At 37.0% G+C, this 14,206-nt stretch overlaps 1 long non-coding RNA gene across 2 annotated transcripts in view; it reads right to left on the minus strand.

The window, feature by feature from the left end:
* The window catches only part of LOC136842455 (uncharacterized), a 70,369-nt gene that overhangs the window by 20,190 nt on the left and 35,973 nt on the right, over positions 1-14,206 (minus strand). Inside the window, exon 2 of one of the 2 annotated variants that reach the window (XR_010854222.1) lies at positions 5,466-5,627. The exons of the other annotated variant lie outside the window; for it this stretch is intronic. This is a non-coding gene — a long non-coding RNA (uncharacterized lncRNA). The remainder of the gene's footprint in view (positions 1-5,465; positions 5,628-14,206) is intronic. 2 annotated transcript variants of the gene reach the window in all.

Consider the following 14,206-nt stretch of genomic DNA (forward strand, 5'->3'; position numbering starts at 1 on the left):
GGGACCTATGAGGTTATTCAGCGTTGAAAGGAAAACTGAGAATAAGAGGTTTATAAGGTGTCAACAGGAGGAAAACCTCGCAGTTGGTCTGTGAAACAATTGTTAGAAGAGGGTGGAAAGTAAGAGGAAAGACAGAAATTGAATGGAGGTACAGTAAAAGGAATGAAAGGGGTTTCAGCTAGGGGCTGAAGGGACGCTGCATAGAACCTTAAGTAATGTCTACAGTGCACCGTGCGAGGTGCACAGATGGTACTACCCCCCTACGGGACTACGGCTGAAGAAGACTATTTCCTTATCTTCCTTTAGGCCTATGTTGAAACATTATACTCTATAGGCCTACTATTCTATGATGATTGTTGAATTCCTTGGAATGTCAAGTATGCGGTTTTTTCCTTTCCTATTCATCGGACTTTCACAATATGCTATTTTTTTATTTTATTTTTCAGGATCAACGGCCGAAGGATTTCCCCTTCCATTTGACGGCATCAACATCTCATCAGCAGCTAAGATTCGAAAGCAAGGCTTTCAGGAAATAGTACATAAGTCTACATGCACTCATTGTTATGGATACACACATCTGCAATGTATATATATACAGTACATATATACACACACACACACACACACATATATATATATATATATATATATATATATATATATATATATATATATATATATATATATATATATATATATATATATATATATATATATATATTATATATATATATATATATATATATATATATATATATATATATATATATGTAATACACACATATATATATATATATATATATATATATATATATATATATATATATATATATATATATATATATATATATATATATATCACACATTATACAGGTGAAAAATAAGAAACAGGGTGTAGGTCCTGACCGGTTTCGACTTTATTTCCAAGCCATTGACGAAGGACTGATAGTATGAGAAGTCACAAATATATATACTACAAGAACAGTATACGAACATACAAAACCGTTAGAGGCTCCATATCCTCACTCAGGCCGGTGTATAGTGGCCTTTAAAACTCATTTGGCTAAAAATCACAATAGACTCTCAGGGGACATTGCTGATATACCCCACCTCAGATCCACACCTGACAGGTGTCATGGAGGCGGAGCTTGGAAACTCATTAACATTACTACCCTCGTACTGTGTTTACAAATATGATAATCCTATTTTCATACATCTCTACTGCCTACCTTAAAGTTTAAACAATTTACAAATTTCTTTTGATATTAAAGGATCAAGTTTATACATTCCTTGACTGATATTCATATTATGGTTGTAACTTTCTTTTATGAAGCTAGATTCAATGATGTTCCTTTCAGTGCATTATTAGAATATACAATCCTTTTGCCCCTTCCCAGTTGATAGCATGATTGTTCTCACTAACATGTACAAATATACCACTGTTCCCTTGTGCATATCTCACACATTTCTTATGTTGTTCAATTCTTTTTCCAGTGCTTTCCTGGTTTGGCCAATATAAAAGTTGTCACAAGACTTACACGGAATTTTATATACACACCCTTTAATATTGTCTGGGAGTTCTTGATAAGTACATTTTTTCATTGTTGTATTGTTCTTAAATGCGACATTAACACCAAAATTCTTAAGAAGATGAGGATATCTTTCATACTATTATTATAAGGCAGAACAAGCAAATTTTTTTGTGTTGTAAGGAATGTATAAACTTGATCCTTTAATATCAAAAGAAATTTGTAAATTGTTTAAACTTTAAGGTAGGCAGTAGAGATGTATGAAAATAGGATTATCATATTTGTAAACACAGTACGAGGGTAGTAATGTTAATGAGTTTCCAAGCTCCGCCTCCATGACACCTGTCAGGTGTGGATCTGAGGTGGGGTATGGTCTGTTTATCAGCAATGTCCCCTGAGAGTCTATTGTGATTTTTAGCCAAATGAGTTTTAAAGGCCACTCCTACCTCGACACCGGCCTGAGTGAGGATATGGAGCCTCTAACGGTTTTGTATGTTCGTCAGTACTGTTCTTGTAGTATATATATTTGTGACTTCTCATACTCTGTATCAGTCCTTCGTCAATGGCTTGGAAATAAAGTCGAAACCGGTCAGGACCTACACCCCGTTTCTTATTTTTCACCTGTGGTAATGTGTGATAAATGAATCACGTACAAAAGTGATAATAATCATATATATATATATATATATATATATATATATATATATATATATATATATATATATGTGTGTGTATATACAATTTACCTGTATGTGTGAGTCACAGTGTCCATAAACTATACAACATTTGCAAAACATACACAACATTTACAAAGTGTACCTTTGAACCTTGTTGATACGAAATACAGGTAAGGATATTAATTTTACCCTTTACAAAAGCATTGGTGGCGGCCGCAATTTAACTTTATCATGAACTGTGTGGATGTAAAATTAGGTGCAAGCAGTAGGCCCTGGTGCAAGTACAGTATTGCGTATGAGTACAAAAGTGCATGTGAATAATTCTCTCTCTCTCTCTCTCTCTCTCTCTCTCGTGGGCGTAGCCAAGGTTGGGAAGAGGGAAGGGAGTTTGCTTTTCCCTAATTTGGACAACCAGGAACAACTGAATTACTTAAATCACGCAAGTCAAGAAGTGTAGGGCAAAACTGTTTTCGGGAAATTTATTTTGTTTAGCGTTAAGCCTTCGACTTCTACCGAATTTTCCGTCGTCCGTAATCTTGTATGAGCCGACGGTGTATGGACTTTATCCGACAATTATTCCTTTTCGAACATAAATTTAATTTCCAATAATTCCGACCATTTCTTTCAGCAATGAATATCATCTGTTCAACGCCTATAAAACATGGAAGCAATCATAAGGTCAGAACGCTCTTGACGATTTTAGAAATTAATTAGATCACGGTATGAAACTGAAGGGCCTTAATGGTCTGGAATAAGTAGTACGAAACTGAATATCATAGTTACAAAGGAAATGCTAGGCCGAATTTCTGTCTGATCTAAATTTATTACAGTATCTACGGCCCTTTGTTTATTCTAGTTCCAAAATTCTGAAACTGGCATCACAACTTCAAAGGTGTCTGATGTCCAGACTCTGAAAAGTAGTGTAATCCAGGGTGTGACCCATGTCCAATCTCAAAGTTGTACTTTCTAATCATTCTTTTGATACTACGCAGTTCCACTAACTCTTCAGACTCCAACCAGTACACACGAAACTGCCTGCAATATTGACAGAGCTTACTGGCGTAAGTGTACGATATGTTTCAAGTCTGCCTTTGAAACATGTTTCTGATGTCCATGAACTATCTGACTGAAATTAATATCGTGCAACTTAACGCAATAAGGACATGAGTCGTTATGCAATAATTTTATTTGTATGGTTCTTAATCTGTTACAGTATACACTACTTCATACATTCCGAATATCCTACATTTCCTGATATAATTCCCTTACAATTGAAAAAACAAAGACCAATCCATTTTCTTATCTCATTAGTTATCCACAAGTTTTCCTCAACGCTCACACTCCCTAATCAAACATTCCTGTGCATTCAAAATCATTTCAAATGCTGAAGTTGTCCTCCTCTCATCAAATCGGTCTATACTGCAGAGAGCACACTCCTATCAAAGCTGTCACATATTACACTCATTTAGCTACCAAATGCTGCCACTTGTCATTATTCATTAGACTATGCATATTGTGGGCCATAGGACTACTGCTCAAAATTTTTATAGATACTTGGAATTCTCAAATAACGATAAACTATACACTCTCCATATTGTTGTTTTTAACTCAGTTCTGATAGCAGGTTCTGAGTCAAAAACTCTAACTGGTTATCATGCCTCGGATAAATATATCCTAGTTGCTTCAACCAATTCCTCACATCCTGGTGCTTTTACTTGCATTTTTAACCATTTTAAAACTTATTTAAATTTAAAATCCTGTTATCATGTACGCACTGTGCCTCTTCCCCTCACAGCCTACCAACTTCTGAGCCTGGGAAATTTGTTATTTTGGTGGGACATTACTGGGCCCCACAGCAGCTGAAATGATGGGAAAAATAGCTCGAAACTCTGCAGAAAATAGTTTACTACAGTGTTGGGAAAAACTTTAAAGTTTGTTTGAGGTATGGGCTGCCAAAAGGCAAGAGCCCGTGGCAGCACTTGGCTAGCTTCATCTAAAATAATTTAATCTAACATCACCTAACCCTGGTCACTGTCCCACTCTGTAGGGGGTTTCATGGCATCCCACTGCTGTGAGATCAAACCTAACCTAATCTACCGATGGGCCGCAACTGGATGATTAGTTTTCCATGCTACAAACATCAGACAATTGTCAGTTCTCAATGGAAAACCCCACTGTACGGCAAAGAGTACAGATAAGTAATTAAATTATTGCCTTTAAGAAAATACTGAGTACAGTTAAGAACTTAAAAAATTAAGTGTCATAATTTAAATAACATCCAAAATTCTTATTGGCAAGATATGATTTTCCACTTCCCCAGTTTACTACTTATGCAATAATCCATAAAATCAAATTTAATTTTTACATTCACCTAGGCCTATTCTTTCTTTTTACTGAAGTTTCAGTATCTTCACCACTCCAAATTTTCACTAACATAAATTAATGTTAGCCTGTGAATTAGTCAATATTTCATTAAAATGTAAGGTTAACAGTATATAGCACTGTCGGGTAATACAAGTTAGCATCACATATGCAGCCTAACTTAAGCCACCAGGGCTAAAATGTCTTGATTTTCTGAAGCAAGGGTCAGACATGCTTACAGTTTTTCCTTAAATACCATACACTTATTGGTTAAACCTCCATCTTCCACTCAAGTCCTCAGACTGTTAAGGGCATTAACCTTGCTTGCCAGGATATTATTTCAAAAGTTGACCAAGCTTCTTACCAATATGTTATTTTGTACTGTTTTTGCTTCTTGTCCTAACTTAAAGTGCCGTAATTATTATAGTGAAATACAAGGAGTCACCCTGACCTAACCTAAGGTGCCATATCCGCTCCGGATTTCCTGCTACACCGGCTGGGGTAAGGCTCACGTAACCAATCCAGACCTAACCTTCCCTAATCTCCCCTGTAATTCTCTATCTCAGGACTTCCTACCCAGCACGACCCTAGGAGGAGGTCATCTAAGTACCTATATGCAATATTGAGTGTGGGTATATTTTGATGGTTTCCGGGAGAAATTAGCCTTGGAAGCCATTCTTTTAACTTGTACTTTTCCCCAACAGCCTACATCTTGAACGAAGTTACAGACACTATGAAGCACATTTATTAAAGGGCAACATCTAAAAACAGATGGCTTCCAAAACACCAGGAACATGTGGGCGTAACTTAGTACGACGTCTAAATTTCTACTTTCCCTTACGGCCATGGCATTTAAGCCATCTCAATAATAACTTATTTAAAATAAACTTAGGCCTACCTTTGATTGGATGCAGCGCACAGTACTGTCTGCCAATGAACAAAGGAAGTCCTGAATCCAATGAGGTCTTGTGTGGAAACAAATTAAGTGTCGAATGTTGGATTTTGTTGCATTGCAGTGTCACCAAGCCCAGATTTTAATCAATATAAACTACCGGTTAACCTGCAAAATGAATGCTATGTTTAGTGGATGAACGTAATTGCATAAACAAAAGACGGCAAATACCATAAACATAAACATAACACGGTATATATCATAAACATAAACAAAAGGCGGTAATATTCTGGTCGGCGACTGGTGGCAATCAGTCCGCCGTAGTTGTACGCAGTTTCCCGTGCATAATTTTCTCTCTCAATATATCAATATATATATATATATATATATATATATATATATATATATATATATATATATATATATATATATATATAAACAACTGGCCGTTTCCTATTATTTGTAGCCAAATCCAACCAAAACAAGATAATATCCGTTACAGCATTCATCTTTTAGGTGCTGAATCAAGCATGAACGCCAAAGTGCAGCAATACCCCAAGACATGACATTAGCAATTCCAGATATTTGCACAAATAAGTCTTCAGACCATCAATCTAATTCATTCCTAGTCTTCCCCTCTATTATACAACTTATTTCTTCCAACATTAGCGAGTTGTGGCGTGGCAAACATCAACGTGGACGGACTGAGGATCATCAATGGGACAAATGCATCCCTCAACGAGTATCCCTTCCAAGTGGCGGTTCGCGCGGAGTTCCTCAACACCACCTTGGTATGCGGGGGAACGATCATCAAGAAGCGTTGGATACTGACAGCTGCTCACTGCTTCTTCGATCGCCAAGGGTGAGTCATCTTGAGAGACTGTGGAAGGGAACGGAATTTAAAATTTAGGCCATAGGCCAAGAGCTGGGACCTACAAGGTCATTCAGCGCTGAAAGGGAAACTGAGAGTAAATAGGTTTGAAAGGTGTAACAGGAGGAAAACCTCGCAGCTAGAAACGGAGTAACTATATTTAGCCGAGATGCCAGTGATTGCTAAAGAGTCTGCCAGCAACTTGTTTCCCTGGTAGAGGGCTCTTAGTCAGAGAAACATCTTGAATCTTTTTTGAACGTTGTAAAAAAAAAAAAAAAAAAAAAAAAAAAAGAGGGCGGTGTGAATGTTTCTGGAATTTGTCGGTGGGACTGACAATTTTGAGAACCCACAGGTGGATGGAAAATCCTCAATTTTCATGCTATATTTCACTGAATGGGAAGATAAAGTGGTTGCTGAGGATGAAGTGTAATTTGTGCATGGAACTTACGAGAGTACGGCCCACAGTAACAAGTATAAACCTAAGGGAAGGGAGAGATAACCTTATGAAGGAGATGGTCCCAGTCCCAGTGGGAAGCATTTGGTTCATTCCTATAAAAAAATAAGTAAAATAAAATGGCTTTCAAATGTGAACCAGTGCTCTCTAAAAGACCAAACTAGGCTCAGGTTGCGTTCCTTTCTTATATGAAGCCAAAATGCTGATTAGTCCAAGGCATTCCATAAACTAAATTCTTCAAATACCTAACCATTCTTCTTGAATACTGGCACTTCATCTCTGGCTATAGATAGATATAGATGGATATTGCTCACAAGAAATGGCTTTATAGCAAAGACCTCTTTACCAGAACAATACATAGATAATTTAACTTAAATTAAATGATATTAGAAGGAAACTTGAATTTCAAGTCAATGGCTCCAGTGGGCTTGTTCCATATGAATAGCGTTCAGCTTCTAATAATAATAATAATAATAATAATAATAATAATAATAATAATAATATGCAATTTTATAAATAACTAATAATAATAAGTTAATTTGCAAGCAGTCTGTCAGATTATAACATCGATTACTCTATTTAACCTCAAGAAACCCCTGCGGTACATCCTTCACGAAGCCTTCGGCATGGCCGACCTTGTAAGTGAAACTATTCGTTTCTTGTATTGCAGAAAGATGTCAACAGAGACTAAAAATCGAAAGAAAAATATGTTTTAGTTTCAGTTTACGTTGAACGTAACGCCGTTTGTCCCGTCCGCCAAGGTACATAGTTCACGAAATGCCATGTTCTCTAACTTTTTTGGGTGACCTTGTATAGTGAACGCCGCAATAGGTTTAGGTTGGTTGTTATGGTTTCGTCATTTTAGTACCGATTTCGTAGCTGGTATTCCTCCGCGACTAAAAATCAGATGACACCCGCGTCAAAAAAAAAATTTTTACTTGCAATTATGAGAAAAAGGCTAAAAACAAGTATTAAGTTTCCTTTACACAAGAACAACTAGCTTCACTTGGATAGTTAATGATAACCATTGCATTATAACTGTACTACCCTAAACTCGGCTGGATCGTTAGACCATACATCCAGAGATCTACGCCAGGTTTTTCATGCATGCCAACACCATAGCGATTGCGCTGGCTTGAGGTCGTCTTCATGTTTAGATGTATCAACCAAACAACCTTAACTTTGACAACTACGTTTCGCTTATATCAGTGGATAATTTAATATTTTCATTAGTGACCCGCCCAGCTAACTCCTCAGGGACGGTCCAAGTCATCGGGTTACAATCACGCTTGTGACCTTGCAGCAGTAGCAGTAATCAGGATTTGTCATTGAAACAGCTCCCTCCCTCAATAGTAGTAGTAGTAGTGTTGTGGTGGTTGATAGGTTAATTTTTTGTCTGGAATCCCTTCAGAGAAATGACTTTGCCCTCGTCGAGCTGCAGGAAGATCTAAACTACTACGGACACGATACCAGCATCCAGCTTATCTGTCTTGCAGAGGAATCTGACATTGTCGTCGCGAGGAATGCTGTGGCAGTGGGTTGGGGGTATTTGGAAGAGGGTAAGAGATACTAATTTATTAAACTATTGAAGTACTTGACGCTTTATAGATTATATAAAATGAGAGAGAGAGAGGGTTTATTAGGATTTGGGACCATTCTCCAAGATCAAAGTGAAAACAGTATGATTCTTGGGCTTTCAGTTTTAACACATTAATTATCGATATAGAAACTTCCCCAAAATTCAGATTTCACACTTTTACTACCACCAAGGCAAACGGGACGGGGAAAATCACTTACAAGAACATACGAACCGCAGCAAGGAGATGGTCGTCCTATATTAGTTAAGAACATCTCGAGATGTGGCAACACTCTCGCTGAGTGTAGCAAGACCGAGAGTTTTTCTCTTTGATGTAGCAGCCTTAAAGAAAAACCTTGTCAACAACGTGAGCATTTCAGATAAATGTCACCGAAAAGCATGGACCTTTGCACACTCAAGTGGCATGGTAATGTAGACCTATGCTAGGTCTACAGAGACCAGTAGTTGCCACGGGCTGTTCAGTCCCATTTGAGTAGAACCATCTCTTGTCAGCAGGAAGACGAAGCAGGACAGCAGAAGTGGGATCTCTTGTCTTTTCCATCCAAGATTTTCATTTTGTGTGTGAGATATATCTTGGCCTTTAACTGATAGCCTTCCACAAGACAGGTGAGATTTACAGGTTATACAGCTTGCCCACAGCGTGCCCTGAAAATAGCTACGTCACATTTCAGCCAACATTTTGCAACCAGGTACAGTCCAGGAGCGAGGGAAGATAATGTAATCAAAACTGTGTGAATGTAAAGAAAAGATAGTAAGAAAGTGCTGCACCGGGAAAAACAAGATAGGAAAAAAGGACGAACTATAGTAGCCTACTGTCCAGTGTGCTGATGAGACCATTTGTCCTTATTCACAGAAGTAAAAAGTGTAACAATATTTTTTTAAGCAGGCAAATAACCACGGATGTTTTATGCTTTCCTTAGATGGCATGTCGCCTCGCCATCTGCGGGAAGTAGTTCTTGATCTCATTTCCACCACTCTGTGGGACCTTAACATATCTCCCTCCTGACCCAGAGACGGTTCTCTGCACCTTCACGTCGTGGAAGGGCACATGCCAGGTTTGTGGGCACTATCTTAACAGACTGTAGATTTTTATACTTTTGCAAAGCTCAGTTCACCAAGCAATTACTGCTTTTGACAATTCTTTTTGAAAGATTTTTTCTTGAATAATATCTAGATGACCTCTTTTTGACATTCTCCCTTTATTGTGCTGAGGAGCAAGTATAATTGAAGTGCTGGTTGGAATAACAACTGTTTTTGTCTTTTATCTTTCAGGGTGACAGTGGAGGACCTCTGTTAGTACCGGTATGCCCGAACCGCTGGGTGCAAATTGGTATTGTGGGTGACAGAAAAGTGTGTGCAGGGCCCAAATTCCCTGGGATCTACCCTCCCGTTCCAGCATATCGGACATGGTTAGATAAAACCACTGGTTCCTCGACATCCTGCCAGTGATTGGCCAAGTGTATCTTTGCAATATCAGCCACTTTACAGAGTGTAAGTGTTGACTAGGGCTCTCAGTCTGAGCAGCTGGTCTACCTTTGAAGTCTGTAGAACAACTCGGCTTTGGCGAAGTTGTGCCGTAAATGCTATAGTTTATGTTGCACCCTATACTATATCCTCAAGTTTTCTCTTTAGTCACTTTCTCATAATTATTAGTTGTCTTTTTAAAAATCTGATATTCAACAAAAGTGAAATCTACGTTATTTACATCAATAAATATAAAGAAAAAACAAATTTTAATACTGCAACTCGACTGTGTATACTGTACAGTGAACATTTTTAAATAAAAGATAAAAAAAATGGTTATCGAGAGAGCCGTTGCTTGATGTCAGTTCCAGTTCAATAATTTCTGTAGTTTTTGTGACACACTGGGCCTACATGACTAAAATCCAAGTGATTAAAGTATTCTGAAGGGAGTGGTGTGTGATGGTTTGAATTAGTGTTCTGGTTCTTTCATCCTTGCATTGATTAAAATGGTTGCAAACGTCTGTGGCTTTAATTTGACTTGTGGTGAACAAGATGATGCGTCTAGCTCCAAATGAAGTGATACAAATAGGAAGTTGTCGGGTTATAGAGCCATAGGTGCGCCATCGAGGAGAGAAAATGACCTTGTAAAGAATCATTATCTTCCAAGTGTTGGTAACTATAGCCGTAGCCAAAAGGTCCAAATGTCAACAATGTGCCAGATTTCTTAACAGTAGGTTACCTAGGTATGATGAAGAAACCTGAAAATGCGTAAGCTGTGGCTATGGGGAAAATCCGAATTAAGTGTTCTTGATTCTTGGTACAAACCACTTTTTCTCTCCCTGATAAAAGTCATGTTCATGATTGCTGTGATAGTAAGGCATATTTCTAAACATCGTTCACTTGGAATAAAGTCTTTCTCAAACGAGACAGAAATTCGCTTATGAAACCTGTAAATTGTGACGCACTGAAATGTGACTATTTCCTAACTTTTCTGTCATACGACGATAGAGTATCCAATTCTCATAATTCAGGGAGCACAAAAAAGTCTTCATAAAAGACTAGAAAAAACTATAATCATGGTTTTTTTAATTTTCACCAGAGAAGACAGAAGACTTGCATTTGTTATACAACCTTGGATATACCTATCTTATAAAAGAGAAAGAAGTAAACGCCAAAGTTACCTAAAAATTTACGCCTGAGTGGACAAAAATTTACGCCTGAGTGGACACGACAATACAGAGCTTCCTTTCTGCCACTTGCCACAGATGTCGCCGACAGCTGCCATCAACTTCGAGATTACCTTACGGCTTGGTCTCCGTTACTTGGGGCAAGTTCAGTGGCCCACACCAGGCCTCTTTTCCCTCTAACAACCTGCCAAAGTGACTAGTCGTTACCACGGTGAACAAAGTCGTTTGTATAAGACCGGTTTGATGAAACCAACAATCCTTTAGGCACCATCCACACACAAACTTCTTCTTCTTCTTCGTTTAACGTGCTTTTTCCCATTTTTCATATGGGTGGGTGCAGATATCATCTGGGAGCGTTTACTGCATAATGTGACCAACCTCAATATCTGTACCACACACCTCGGAAAAAGATGTTTTATTTCTTAACGTAGGGAGAGAATGCAATGAGTTCGATCTTTCTCGGGCTGTCACCGTCTCTGCTGTCACGTTTCTGGTTATAATGCCGTTAAAATGCCATGGCGCTTTTAAATGACTTTTATTCGTTTTGTAAAGGTTATGACGAGGAAAAATGCATGTATTGTTAACACACACACATATATATATATATATATATATATATATATACACGTGTTTTGTATACCCAGGTCAGTGGAATGCATACATCATAAGCCCTAGGGCTCGTGTGTATGTGTGTGTGAGCCCTAGGGCTTAGGATGTATGTATTCCACTGACCTGTATATGCAAAACACGTATATGCATGTATGTATTCCACTGACCTGGGATACCGCACACTGCAACCCAGAGAAGAATAGGGTCAGGTGGAACGAAGGTTGTGAACTGTCTGATAGAACAAAATTTCCCCTTAAAAGAAAAATGCTGGCCATACGTTAGCACGGGCTCTTGCGGTTAGGAGTGAAAGGGATTAGGATGCCTTGTGTGGACCTTATGGCTGTGCAACCAACAGACGAGAGAAAAAAATTGAAGGTTGTGTATGGCTGAGGCTGAAAGGTCTTGTAGTCATGAATCTTGCTGAAGTTGGACTGGAGGAGAAGTAAGGGTGATCCTGCTGGGTGTCTGAATGCAAATATAACGATACTTAGAATAAATAGTTTCAGATGGATGCTATTTATTCCATTTTGATTTATGATATTCAAAATGGTAAGAAAAAGACTTAGACTTTGCATTACTATAGAGTAGATACAAAAGTGAAATAATAATGATAATTGCTTAGAAGAGAAATGGCTGGAGGTGTATCTGATCATTGCATGGCTGAAGCAGAAGTGGAAATCAAAGGCGGTTTTAGTTTGAGAAAGGTAAATGAGCTTGGAAGTTTGAAAAAAAGATTGATTAATTAGTTTCTGAAGACTGACGTTCAACAACAAAAGGTTATTGGCGCCGAAAATAGTGATTTGTCATTACTAACCTTTATTTTTCACCTGTGGTGAAGTGTGATAGACGAATCACGTGATATATATATATATATATATATATATATATATATATATATATATATATATATATATATATATATATATATATATATATATATATATATATATATATATATATATAATACATTTGTGTGTTTAATATAGGTTGATTAGGTATATGATACAAGACTCAGACCACAACTGATACAAAACAAAACGAGAAACGAATGGAAGAAATACTGTACACACATTACACTCCGAACATCTTCACTAATGATGCCGTTTCTATACAAATGGTTTTACGAGCGTTTACTATATAAAGATCAAGATGAATTACTATAGTGCTTATTCATTTCGGAATAAACGAGCACATGTTTCAAGTGTTTTTGATCAAGATATAATGTTTTCTGAGAAAAACAAAAATTTACTCGATCGTCGGATATGGAAATATTCTCTTTTGTTTGTATGTTTCTATAAATAAATTATTTTATATCTATTTATATATAATATATCATAGATATATATATATATAGTATTATTATATCGGAATAAACGAGAACATGTTTCGTGTTTTTGATCAGTTATAATGTTTTTCTTTTAATACAAATTGATAATTATAATACTTGAAATATTTCTTTTGTTTGTATTTTTTAAAATAAATTAATATACATACACACACACATATACACACACACACACACACACATATACACATATATATATATATATATATATATATATATATGTATATATATTAACTTTATCAGTTAACAATTGATTCTTTTGCATTACAAGTTAAATAGGACTATAAACTGGATGGTATCTAAATTTCATCCAGTTTTTCTTAAGAATATATTATATATATACTTATATTATATATATATATACTTATATTTATATATATACATATATATATATATATATATATAATATATATATATATATCTGTACATATATATAAATTATATACATACATATATATGTGCATATATATATGCATGTGTATACATATAAACATGTATGTATATACATTCTTATAAAAAACACCATGAAATATTTCAACTCCTGCAGCTATCAACCTGTTTGAAAAGGACGACGTTGCTATCCAAACCCTAATTTTTCACAATTTGCAACCCACCACAATCGCCTAACCACCAAGCACACAGTTCTCTGAGGTCCAATGGATCTTGAACCTGGGTTCCCACACGAGTGAGTCGAGTTATTGGAAATAATTCTAGAAGAATTCGACAAGAATCATTGAGGGGAAAAACGGTTTCTAAGATGGAGTCGGCCCCTTACAGACAAGGTTAAGTATAATTCGTGACAAATTACTTACGGGGAAACACTGTAATATCGACGCCACCATAACGAGTACAGTGAGTTCTCTTCTACAAGATTTATAACCCAGATGAAAGCCCACAGCCGCTGTGATCGCGATAAGAAGCGGCCTAAGTAGACCATCTTTGTAATTAGCGGGACTGCGCACGTCAAACCTCTTTACGAACGGGACACCTGACGCTATATTCAGATTCGGTAGTGCTGACATTGTGGCCACCACCATCTCCTCAGACGTGATACAGAAGAGTTTCGACCAAGTAGAGACTTCTTACTTCTTCTTTTTGTGGCGTCAGGAGTACTCAAAAAGTGTTCGTGGTTTCAACGAAGGCTCCTAGCAAAGACGAGGTTCTTGGGATTTGAAGTCGAAGTCGAACTCGCGCCAAAGGAAGTTTAAGCGTTCTGGTTT

The sequence above is a fragment of the Macrobrachium rosenbergii genome, chromosome 10 (assembly GCF_040412425.1).
Source record: "Macrobrachium rosenbergii isolate ZJJX-2024 chromosome 10, ASM4041242v1, whole genome shotgun sequence".
NCBI classification, from domain to species: Eukaryota; Metazoa; Arthropoda; class Malacostraca; order Decapoda; family Palaemonidae; genus Macrobrachium; species Macrobrachium rosenbergii.